The 12,966-nt window shown below is 40.9% G+C and overlaps 1 long non-coding RNA gene across 1 annotated transcript; it reads left to right on the forward strand.

Annotated features, from left to right (window-relative positions):
• The first annotated feature begins 507 nt into the window (after nt 1–507).
• On the forward strand, nt 508–10,550 carry LOC116045689. The gene is made up of 3 exons (XR_004103983.2): nt 508–607; nt 8,689–8,693; nt 10,538–10,550. It is a non-coding gene; the product is annotated as an uncharacterized LOC116045689 (long non-coding RNA).
• The last annotated feature ends 2,416 nt before the right edge of the window (nt 10,551–12,966 follow it).

Consider the following 12,966-nt stretch of genomic DNA (forward strand, 5'->3'; position numbering starts at 1 on the left):
GATATAAGGAGCCAAGATGGCGGCCGTCTGCGGCCAGCAGGCACTCCTCATCCTCCTCATCTCCCAACCGGCCACACTGTTGCTTTGTTTGACTTTGTTTTAGATTAGGTACTGTTTTTTTTGTTTAGTAAGGGTGGACCGCCAGGTGTGTTAATCTTGTTTTCTCCTATTTAATTAGTTAGGGTGGTAAGTCTTTTGTCATTCTTTTTGCCATTTTGTTTGTTTTCAGTCTTGTTTGTTTCTTATCTCCAAGACAGGATTGTTTGTTTGTTTGTTATTTTGGTGGTAGGCCACAATGAAGCCTAATATAGCTATATGTTATCTACATAGTTTCTTTAATAGTTTCTTAATATTTAATTTCTTATACTGCACTGTAACTTTTATTCTCGTATTTTATCTGTTTTAAATTTTTGAATCTGTTTTCATGTAAAGCACTTTGAATTGCCCTGTTGCTGAAATGTGCTATACAAATAAAGCTGCCTTGCCTCTGTAAAATAAATAAGTTTGCTGATATTCAAACAAATACTTGTTTGTGGCTACTTGGGAGACGGGGAAGGTGGGGCCTTTTCATGTTGTGTCCTAGGCACCCCTAGACTGGGGCGTAACAGTGGGTACACATCTGTTAATAACCCCTAGGTTTGTTTTGCGCCAGAATTGTCCTTTAAGAAAGTTCGCATGATGTGCAACGTTTATCTAGGCTACTTTAAAGACACAAATGCACAAGCACAATCTTAAGGTTTGATGAACCTTAAGGTGGTGTTTTGCTTATTATTAAGATGTAGGCTATTTTGTTGAATTAAATTGTAGGCTAATATAGCCTAATAATAATAAAACGGTGAGAACATCATCAGCCAAGACTCGGATACCCGCGCACTTAGCCAAACTAATGCAATCATACAGTATAGCATGCCTACTTCTTTTATTGTTGTAGTGTTATCATCAACAGTTTGTCCACCACTTGTTTTTGGCTCAGTTTTATCAAGGGGCAAAGTGTTTTAAGGGGAGTTCTGCTTAAAAAAAATTAAAAGTAAAAAGGAAACTTGTTTCAGGGAGAATAAAACTACTCTCGGCTGAGTTTTCCTAGTAACCTTACCAAAAAGGCTCAGAATGCTGCAAATGTTGGTATAATATGAAAATGACTGGTGGATTTAAGACAAAAAATGTATTGAATAAATCAAATTTGAACATATCTGTCAATGGCTTGTTGATCTTAACATTGTACATTGTTAATTTCTTATCCTGGCCTGGCCTGGGACTCACATTCATACGGTTTGATAAACTACTTATTGAACTTTAACTTATCATTGCACTTACAATAATGAGCGTAGATGTCCTCAATTTAGGTCATCCTGTACGTCTCATCTCCGGTTTTTCCTGCATCCACCGTGTGTGTTTGTGTGTGTGTGCACGTCAGTCGCGGGGGGAACTGAGCAGCAGCCCCGCCCGCTGCAGAGAGCCGACAGGATTGAAACAGCAGCAGCTTTCAGCGACTTTAGAGTGAAAAATCATTACAGCGTATATTACAGCATTGATGTTAAAATGTATACAGGTTGGCAGGATGGTCTGAAATGTTTTGCACGCTCTTTCGCTGTGTGTATCAAAATAGTTATCACTTTTTTGCTATTATATAATCACACCAAACCCATAATGTTGAGTCATACATATCACAATAAAAGGAATACAAAACATGTTTTACAGTATTGTCTGCCTCAGTGACAAAAAACAAAAAAGTGCAAATTCTGAATTTTGTCAATAGATTTATTTACAAAATCTACTTTTTTTTACAGTCTGGTCAAATAAGGTTGAAATAACCTCACAGACCTCACGTCGGACATTAAGCTGTCCCTTCAGCACCCACAGCCTGCCACTGTTGAGCACCATGGACAGCGATCCTTAGTGTCAAGCAATGCACACGACTGCAGAGTGCTTGGGAGGCTGTTGAGTTCATTTCAAACTGACTCAGCGGCACCATTTCACAAAAATAAGCTCTGTAACACAGCATGTATAATGTATGTTGCCTGCTGAGGAAAGGGAACCGACACAGACAGACCTGACAGCCCCAGGGAGTCAAATGAGTGAAGGAGAAAAGTTGATTATAAGGCTTTTAACGACTCCACTAATTACCATTGATGCTAATTAGCTAGAGCTCTAAGTTAAGTGCACGGAGGGTAATCAGTGTCTGGAACAAGACAGAAGTTGGAGTCAAACTATCATCTCTCAACCCTTCATGGGGCACAGCAAGATGTTATGCACTGTGCTGTTATGTCCCAGAAATGTTAGTGTGCTAACATTGCTGACATCTCACATGCCCTCATGATGACAGTGAAAGTTTTTATTGTAAGACAGTCTTAGCATGACAATGGAGTTACTTTGATACTTACAAGAAAAGTCATGGCATCTTTGTAATCAGAGATGTATAAAATGAATCTTCAAAATTCGACCTCCACAGCAAAGGTTAATGTGTTGGTTTCTTTCCCAGTGTGTAATCATTCTGATCAATGCACTATTTCTCATAACACACACACACACACACACACACACACACACACACACACACACACACACACACACACACACACACGTCCATTTAACTTGACTTATGTTGTCTGTGACTGTTATTCTGTGCAGTAAATTCAGGTTTCTCCTGATGCTGAGATACCAGCTTAATCTTCTCCCAGGCTGTCGACACAACAACTGCTGGGGCTGATTTACTGTGGTCAGCTTCAATTACCAACCCTGGAAGCCAAAGGTATTTCTCAGGGTCCTTTTTTATTTTTTTATTTAACAATTATTTTTAATGAGACTGCCTCCAATCTATCTGTATGTGGGTCCAGGGGCTCTTGACAAATCTGTCCTTCAGAGGGCATCCTCCTCACTCTGATCTGTAGTTCCACTTCATTTCCCCTGCCTGTCATTCTATGTGTAGAGCCGCTATCAGTATGTTTCACCTGGCACGACGTCTCACCAGTGGGAAGATGGGCTGTATAACTGATATGGCAGTATGGTATATGTAGTTCTAAAAATGAAGTCACTCAAATATACTGTATGATGATGAATGGAGGTTTGCTGCTGGTCCTAGGGCTGTTGCTTGAACTACAGACTGTGCTTCCGCATACGGACACAAAGAATATAAAAGAGGATCAAAAGAGACAGCCGTCCCTTTCTCTCTCTCTCTTTCTCAAACTCAGAACTAACTCAGATTAAACTGTAAAACTAGGCATTGCTGATCAAATATAAACAAAAATGTGGTTACTGTATTGGCTATTTCTCACCTAATAAGTTTTCAGAAACACATTTCAGCTCACCATTTAACTGTTATACGAGATTGTTTGTTACCAGGCGGCGGCCGTTCTGTGTCAATAAGGAGAATTTATTGGTCTGGTGCGGCAGAATGCATTCTAGCAGTTGTAGTTGTTCTACCTTTTGAGCAAAAAGGGAATTCTTTTCTCCGTTTTCTCTGATCATGTAGCACCAATTTCAAAAATGTTAGCGCCATTCTACAGCATAGACAGCCCAGTCTTATGAAAAGACCCTCTGTCCAATGGTATTTTTCATTAATGTTGCTCCTTAACTGCTGTAAATGTAAATAAGCCACGGTTTGCCAACATGTTCGATAAAACAACTTAAAGGGTGATTATACGTCAGGGTTGTGTTGCAGTGGCCCAAAAGTTATCACAGGTTTATAACCAAATAAAATCCTGTGTAGAATTGTGTAATTTTCTCTCAATTGAAACAATGGATGTAAACATGGACTTTTGATGACGTCGTGAAGTTGCGTAGGATCATGGGAGTTGTTGTCTTCATTGTAAACCACCATTGCCGATTAAAATGTATTATTGTTGCATTCACGTTATGTTTAGTACCGTGAAATAGTAACATGTCATATCATTCTAATGAAATAGCTGCAGTTGTTCCCACATAATTACTTAGATGCTATTTGTACTGGTAGCTAAAACCACAATATCACAATATTTATATAATTTATTATATATTTATATTTATAATTCACGCCTGTGTCCCCTCTTGGATGTTTCAGCACCGGGGGAAAGGGGTTTGTTGTAAAGTTACTCTCCGGCGCTAGAAGAATTGCTTCGCCGGTGGGGATGGGGGTGGAGTGCAGCATTTCCGGGGCAGACCGGAGACACCTAGATGGCTCGATTTAGGCCCAACGCGGGTGCCATCGCCGGGGGTCTGATATGGTCGGATCATTAAACTTTCTGTTATTGCTGTTAGCGTCGTTAGCATCCGGCGCTGGAGTTTGTGCTGGTTGAGGTCGGGTTACAGTAGTCGCTGGCTGGGGGCCAACTGTGGCTGTTGTCTGCTCTCATCCCGACTGAAGTCTCTTCGGCAGGGAGTAAGGAAGACAGACCGGCTAAATTACCATAAGATTAGTCGTCTATCAATACAGCAAACATTACGTGGTGAATTTAATCATGGGGTAGCCCAGCGCTGATAACAGTGGTCAAAACAATCATACTAAAAATAACTGGACAATCATCACGGACAACATACATCATGTGATCAAAGAATGACTAACATTATTAAATCTGTTGAGGAGCTGATTTAGCCATGCTGGTCACCATCCTTGTCTCTGAACTGAAGAAACAGCTTGGCTTCATCAGTCTGATCTATTTTCTCCACCAGGCCTTGATCATCTGCTGCTGCTGATTGTACATCTCCGAAGGGGCTCTGGCTCAAGGGGAGTGTCTCCTGCTGTGATTCCAAGCAGAGGTCCTGGTTGTAGGGCTGTGGGCGCACTATAGGTTCGGCAGCGTGCTGTTTGTCCATGCTTTTCATGTCCCAAAGGGAACTCGTATCTACTGACTGTTCAATTCACCAGCATGACCTTATGACTGTAGGCAGTAATCACAGAATGGGGTTCTTATGGTGTTTGTGCTCATATGCATGAGTGTCTGGGAGGGAGAAATAAAAAGTACAAGCATGAAGAGCGAGAGACAAAACAGTAGATATGATTTATGGCATGTGCATCTAACTGTGTGTCATATATGTGTGTCTGTTTGTGCTGACAACTTCCTGTCCTGGAGTTTTATCCATGTTTGTATATATTTTGTCTGATAGACTACTGAATACCACCAATTATTACTTTTTCTATGACTATAGCCTCAGACTGTTGTGTTTGTTTCCTGCCTTCACCTGTGTATCTTGCGGTAATTAGATGCATTGTATGTGTCACATTGAGTTTTGTCTCCTGTTAAACTCTGACCAGATAGTGATTGAGTTGTAGCACTCTTTTATCTTCTCCTTGGTCCTGTGATGAAGAGTTCTCCCTGTGGGCCTAGCACTCTGGCTTAATTCGTTGTGGTAAGAGAGCCTGTAATGTTGCTCTACACGGTAATCACTCAGAGCTGCTCCACAAACGCACCATCAACACACACACACACACACACACACACACACACACACACACACACACACACACACCATTAATGGGAGAATAGCAGCACTGGAAAAAAAATCAACTTTGCCAACATCCAAAGAACACAGCGTACACTAGACGAAAACCTCAATCTAAATAACAAATCAGCACTTGTGTTGCCCATGGCGATGATGGTGTCTGCCTTCTGCTGCCCTTTAAATATTGGAGTGAGTGAACTTGGTTATATAGTTTGTTTTTTTTACCTCTAGCCATGCAGTGTGACTAACATTGGCAAAAAGGCAGACAGGCACAAGCAGAGTGTTTGATTCCTGTAAGAAGCAATAATGGCTGTAAGGGCTGTAGGCTGCTGTGCTCACAGGCTGTTCATCTGAAGTACCAGCTCTACGGGTGTTGTTCTTTAGCTGAACCTGCACTGTGACCTCCCTAAAGGTGGGTGAGCAAAAAGATAATTTTCCTACAGTGACAAGCAGAGTCACATAAATTAACCTAAAACAGTTGTGGAGTTGTGGATATACCCTATAGAAGAAGTAAATGCCTGTATATCACAAGCTATACAGTATATTTTGTATGACTGCCAAACATGCATATTTAATGCCCCAAACCAAAAGATTTTCTTTTCTTGTGTTTACTGAAATAATAGTCTTGCTTTGCCAGACCTACCTCCACCACGGTGCTGTGGAGGAGGGTCTGGCTAGTCCACACAGCATTCTGGGATGGGAGAAAAACATGCTGTAGTTTATTGGTATTTCTTTAAACCAATCACAATCGTCATGGCTGGCACTGAGCACCAGAAAAAGCCACAGTGCCGCTGCAAAATAGCCTCAGGAAGGAACTTATACACATTGGATGTCCCCCTAATCCAAATACCATATCTGGCAAGAGCGAATGTTTTTCGGAGAATATTCGTGCATAGTATGACTGTAATCATATAGAAATACATGTTATTATGAAGAGAATAAAATAATTGCTTGCAAATTGTTTTAATTACTCATTTATCATTAGTAAGGCCAATTTTTTGCTTTTCTTGTCCCCACGGTTCTGCTGCTCTGCTCTGCTAATACACAGCAGCTTGTTTGCCTGGTAGTGGATGAAAAATTCCTGTCCTCTGAGCATCTGTTCAGTACAGCAGGAATGTTGCTTCTCCCCAATGCCCCAGACTACTTGTCTTCACAAAATACAACTTAGAGAGATGTGAGCATAGCTAAAGCATCACCATTGTACCAATGACTACAAACATTTTAAATTGTATACTCAATAAAGAGGGGAAAGGCCACTTTCAAATTAATGAAAGGACACTTTTGCAGAGGGAAAATAATTAATCTTTATCCTTCAAACTTGGTGAAATGATAACATAATTGATGTACTGTTTTAATGAATCCAATTCAATCCCAAAAAAATAACGTAGGAAAATCTGATGAAGTTGCTGTTGGAAAAATGCATGGGGAGTAAGATACCCACTGTGTGGTTCCGGTGAAGTACAGTTTAATGGGCAGACTGTGATTGACAGAGCACACAATTGCAAACTATCAGCATGAGCTCCAATCAGACAGCAAAGCCTGTGTAACTGTGCTCTGAGTGCCAGTGCCATTTGTTTCTGAAACCTTTATTCACCCAGATTTGTCCTGTTTTATGGTTCATGTTCCAACCCAAGGACTGACTGGTCAATTCTGGCCTCTCTGGTGGCCCACTTACCCCTATTGTCAGATAGTGCTGCTCTGGTGTGCAGTGGTGGGATTTAACATAAGTAACAAAGTACATTTACTGAAGAACTGTACTGAAGTACAAATTCGAGGTACTTGTACTTAGTAGCTAGTAGGGATGCGAATTTAGATGTTTTTTGCTGACCGATGGCGGACCCTCGTTAACCAATCCTTAACCATTAACCAACAAACTGAGTTCACTCGTCCGAGAGGCTCAAACATAGATTCAGCGTCCGGACAGCTGCAGACTTGTACCAGTCAAGCAGCCATGATGTTCCGTGCATTGTACTTGATTAACTACAGTACCCTAGGTACCGGGAATGCAATTCTTTGGACCTGACGGGGTCAGCATATACGACTAGTGTTGACTCTGAAGAACATAAGAAAGTGAAAAACCCTTATCCTGAAATACAATATAAAAAGGAGGACATGGGATTTATCGTTTTGTTTTTGTATTTTACCGTGGTAATTGGGTATCAAGAATCGTGAAATTTCACTGGTATTGGTATAGACTATTAAATGTCTGGTATTGTTATATCCCTAGAAAGGTTATACAAGTGGACTTTGGAGTAACAAGTTAGCTCGCTACTTTAGACTCCATTGGAATAACAGTAACACTTAATGTTACATTGTAATTGTGATGACTAGCGTTCGCTAAATCAAAACAACTCAACCTTATCAGGCTAATTAACAGTCCCAAGCTTAAAAAATTATTATACAGTATACTCCAATTAAGGTTATTGTAACGCTACTATAAGAGATTTTTACCTTAAGGCATGCGAGCAGTCCAACACTGACGTCCTGTCATTCCCTGTTACTCTGTCCTTGCAGAACCAAGTTAGGGTTAGGGTTTGATGTCCACTGATTTAGCATTGCACTCAACAACATCTTCCTTGTCCAAACCTGGCACTTACCTTACCCAAAATGCAACTCAACCGCCAATAGTTTGGTCTGAGTTTCAGGTGTGCTGTGCTAGTAGCCTCGTAACTAAAGTAGCCTTGAGCCGCTAGCCTCATGTAGATATGAGAAGAAGCTACAGAGGTCTTGTAAGCCTTTCTTGCTTACTCCTGATTTTGTTTTTCTTCCGTTTGTACTTTGTTTGGTTGAATAAACACATAAAAACAAATGGCATCTTCACACATCCCCAGTGCAAACACACACTGTCTGTGCCACAGCCACAGCTCAGATGTGACCCACAGTTATGTGTCAGTTATATAATGATATTATTACATAATTCTGAGCCAGTTTTATAGCAGGAAATCTGCCCAGTAGTATCCCTAACCACTGTGAGGAAACCCCTATCAGCTGCAACCCTGTCCACCCCACTCTGCTGCTCTCCTTTGCCTGCATACCTACTCTGAGTCTTACATTTTGACCTCACATTACACAGTATAGCACACAGAAGCTGAGCTGGGGTGCTGATACCACTGCACCAAATTCTGTTCTCAACTTAACACTTTAAAGTTTCTTTAAATATTTATCAGTTACTTTTCAAAATCCACATGAACAATGCTTCACATTGGCTTAAAATGTCTTATATGACTTTTAAAGCCATTTTATTTCTTTACTTTTAAGTAATTTAAGCACCAGTATATGTTTGGTGACTAAGGCTCTTAATGCCCACTCCTTAATGAAGGAAAAATAATAAATATTTACATACTTTCCTGAAAAAGATGAATTATTTTCTTTCACACAGCCAACACAATTCTTCCAAACAAAATTGTTGACAAATGGCCTCTGAGTGTCCCTCTCTGGCAGTGTGTGCTATTGATAAGAGACTGCATGTCCTGGCTGTCAATCATTCAATCAGTTATAAGCAGGCTGGTTGCGTCAGGTCATAATTTAGTTGTGAGTTCATCAACGGAAGAGCTATCACATAATTTCATCACTTCCTTTCATCAGCCAGACAGCCTTTCAGATATACTACTGCTGGGGATTCACTCCAGGAACCACAGTTTCACAGAGGGCCACCTGCTGAACGCAAGTAGATCAAAGTACAAAACTGCGGGCCAGATTGAGCATTTTTTTGGGGAAAATAATCACGTATCAAAAAGTACTGCAAAAACAACCTTTTACACCATGTTATCAAGAGAAAACTTTTTTCTTTTTTTTATCTCATTAAAAAGTAACAGCAATGACAAAACTAAAACAATGGGTAAATAATCTATGACATAAATAAAGATAGAGAGAACAGTAATGTGGCTGAAAAGAGATATTTTTACTTTCTTGCAGAGACACACACACAAGCCTGTAAATAAAGCCTCTTAAGAGTGACTAATAGGCAAATTGACAAGATGTGTGTCTGTGTATAGCCTCGGGAAGGAACTTGTTTTGGTGGAACGTGTGTACATTGCAACAGAAAATTCAGATTGGACAGATAGTCTAGCTAGCTGTCTGGATTTACCCTGCAGAGATCTGAGGAGCAGTTAACCATAGTCCTCATAAATCGACCGGAGTTTAGAATGCCAACACGAAGAAAGCGGAAGGTAACGGACATCCAGTGGAATTTCCGGCGTCACCTGAACAATCCCGGAAATGAAACGTCGTCAATATAGACTAGTGTCCCAGTAGAGTATGAGCTGGAGTCATCGAGCTAGATTATCAGGTAAATACGTAAGTCATTGTTCATCTGGCGGTTAGGAAGCACTGGAGTCATATCAAGAACTGTCACCAGCAGCCATAACATCACATTGAAATTCATGGAGATCGACTCAGTCATAAATATGACAATGTGGGGATGAGATGCTCGTGCATGCGCAAGCACATCAACAAACACACTGAACACAAAAGATAGACAACACGCACTCATGAACACGCACATCAGAGCAAACACCTACTTGCCTCCCAGCGGTCGGGATGTAAATGCATTAAGAACTCAGTGTGTGACGTGAGACAGAAGGGGAAGAGTGCCAGCTGACACAGGTGGCACAGAGCAGAGATACAACGTATTACAGCCAATACAAAAACCCAGCTGAGGAGGGCTGCTAAGACAACAAATACGAGCAGCACACTGGCACAGGAAAGCAAAGACAGGAGGCGGAGATGGGTTTGAAGAAAGGGAGAGAGGGGAGCTAAACTGCAAGCAAGAAGGGCATTGGAAGAGGTGAAGAAATAGACAAAGAGGATGACAGAAAGTGAGTGAGTGAGTGAGTGAATGAGTGAGTGAGTGAGTGAGTGAGTGAGTGAGTGAGTGAGTGAGTGAGAGAGGGGTGTGATAAGACAAACAGTTTGGCTGGACCAAAAGGGGCGTGTTGGATTAGGACTGTCTATGGAGCCAGTTTTAAAGGTTGCCCAGCATCACTATTTATCTCACCTGCATCCAAATGATGGCACAGGTTAAAATACACCCTCTGCAGCAAGTGAAAGCGTGTGCATTTGTAAGAGAAAGACTCATTGTGCTCCACTGCACCTGTGGCAGGTTTCCAGCAGTCAGAGGTAGATAAATGGTCTGCTCTTTTAGGCTGGCCTGCAATCTGACCACTCTGCTGTTTATGAGAGAAGGGAAGTGAGAAAGAGAGAGAGAGAGAAAAAAAAGAGATGAGAGGGGTAGGCTGGTGAGGAGTAAGCGAGTGGTGGAGGATGAATAGGGAAATGCACAGTGGATGATTTGTAACATGACTACCTTCTATTAATCTCCCCTAATGCACTTCTTCACTGCAGGGAGGGGGGAACAGAGCAGAAAAAGATGACAGAAGAGGAGAAAATGAAGGTAAGTCAGACGATTTTACAGACAAACATGTAAAAACTGAGACAAATTATATAATAAATGCAGACAGCATTTGAAATCGCAACCTCCCCCTTACAAAATAAGTTCATACAGTGTGTCTACACAGAAAGCATTTTTAGTCTTCTATCTCACAAACGTCTGACCTAAAAGATATGCTCCTATTTTAATCAATCGAGCTGTCTACAGAGGTGCGCAGTGGCTTGCATTTTAATCATGCAATACATATGCTAAATGCAAGGAAAAAAACAAACCCTCAATTGAAAAAGCCTAACCATGAAACAACAAAAAACAAAGATACGACAGTTTACGAAAAACAAAACTGCTGATGATAGGGGCTTTTGATTTGGTTACTCAAGGTAGCTAGCACAAAGTGTAATTATTACAAGCTGCAAAAACAAGGACTTAACTTAAATGCAGGCTTATCCAGACCATGTTATTCATAAAAATAATAATAGTTTCCTGGCAGTTTAGTTTGAAATTACAAATATTTTGTCCCTACTTTTACCCAAATAGTATCAATTAGATCCCGTTAGATTAAAATGGACTAACCTAAAAATAAATATCAGTAACCTTAGTAATAAACAAATCTCCAAAAAAACCTCTAGTTTAAATCCAAAATATCTGAATGTTCTGTGAATGTAATGTCCCTTTAAGCTCAAAATTACGACTCAGCAGATTCCCTACTACAGTATTAAACTAAAACACAAACAGTTAAACTAAATTGCCTTGACATAAAGCGCTGATATCTTACAGTAATTCAATATGCAGTAATGTTAAGTGAGCACACACTCACGCACGCACACACACACACACACACACACAGGCCTGTACATGGCTGGGGTGCATGCGACCAATAGTGTAAAGACAAATAAAAAAATCAACTTACAGTTCTGTTTCGGTCCTGGAGAAACAACTTTGGTCCAGGAAATGTAAAGTAGCAGGCGGCAACGGACGCTGAAATCATGTCAGAGGCACTCAAAAGCTTTTCCAGTCACCAATGGCGCTATCTGACCTTGTAACCCGTAAACAGTCCAACACGTGTTCATCAAATGTCCCATGCAGCTTCCATCCAGCTAACATCACTGTCATCCGTGGTTCGGTTTGTCTACTAGCTAACTTTTTAAAAAGAAATACTGCTGGCCGATGCTACACACTTAGCTAGCAGCCTGTAACTTATAGCCAAACAGTTAGCATTGTTTCTTCAGCGAGCTTAGCGGCTAAGGGCAACACATTTTCAGTAAGGTTAGCCTAACTGACTGCAGAGAGACACACACACACACACACACACACACACTTTTCATACTTTTCTTCTCCTTGCTGGCTCATTCCCACTGCGTGTCTGCCCGCCCTGGCCACCTGCTGCCAATCACAACATGTATCACTGACTAGCCACTGATAATGGCCAATAAAAACCAAAAGGGGCTACATTTTTGTTAAAAACATAAGATATAGGCTATGACTAAAACAAGTCAAGGCACCATACATAACCACTGTTACTAAAACAACTATTTTGTATTCTGGTGGTTAAAAAAAGCCCTTTCTGGCACAATTATTCATTTATCAATTCTGTAACATTTTATATTAAAATATAACAATAAAGCTGCAGCAAGCTAGCACCCTGAAATGAATGTTCGCTAATAACATTACCTAATTAAGTTTAGTGAGTGAGCTTACTATTAAAAAGTTAGGTTTGAGCAAGTCACATTTCCTTTTTTTATTTGAAGATGGGTAGACTATATCGAACACTATACACAATAGAATTTAAGGTCCCGTGGCATGAAAATTCACTTTATGAGTTTTTTTAACATCAATATGAGTTCCCCCAGCCTGCCTATGGTCCCCCAGTTGCTAGAAATGGTGATAGGTGTAAACCAAGCCCTGGGTATCCTGCTCTGCCTTTGAGAAAATGAAAGTTCAGATGGGCCGATCTAGAATCTGCTCCTTATGACGTCATAAGGCGCAAGGTTACTTCCCCTTTCTCTGCTTTGCCCACCAAGAGAAAGAGAGAGAGACATCATGGCTTGCCAACAAGCAAAGTGGCAGTTGGTCAAGGCCACACCCCCACACTCCACCTTGCCCCTCCTCTCTCCTCCTCAATAGCATTTAAAGCTACAGACACAGACATGGCACATCCTGAGGAA

Source organism: Sander lucioperca, chromosome 7 (assembly GCF_008315115.2).
Source record: "Sander lucioperca isolate FBNREF2018 chromosome 7, SLUC_FBN_1.2, whole genome shotgun sequence".
In the NCBI taxonomy this organism is placed as follows: domain Eukaryota; kingdom Metazoa; phylum Chordata; class Actinopteri; order Perciformes; family Percidae; genus Sander; species Sander lucioperca.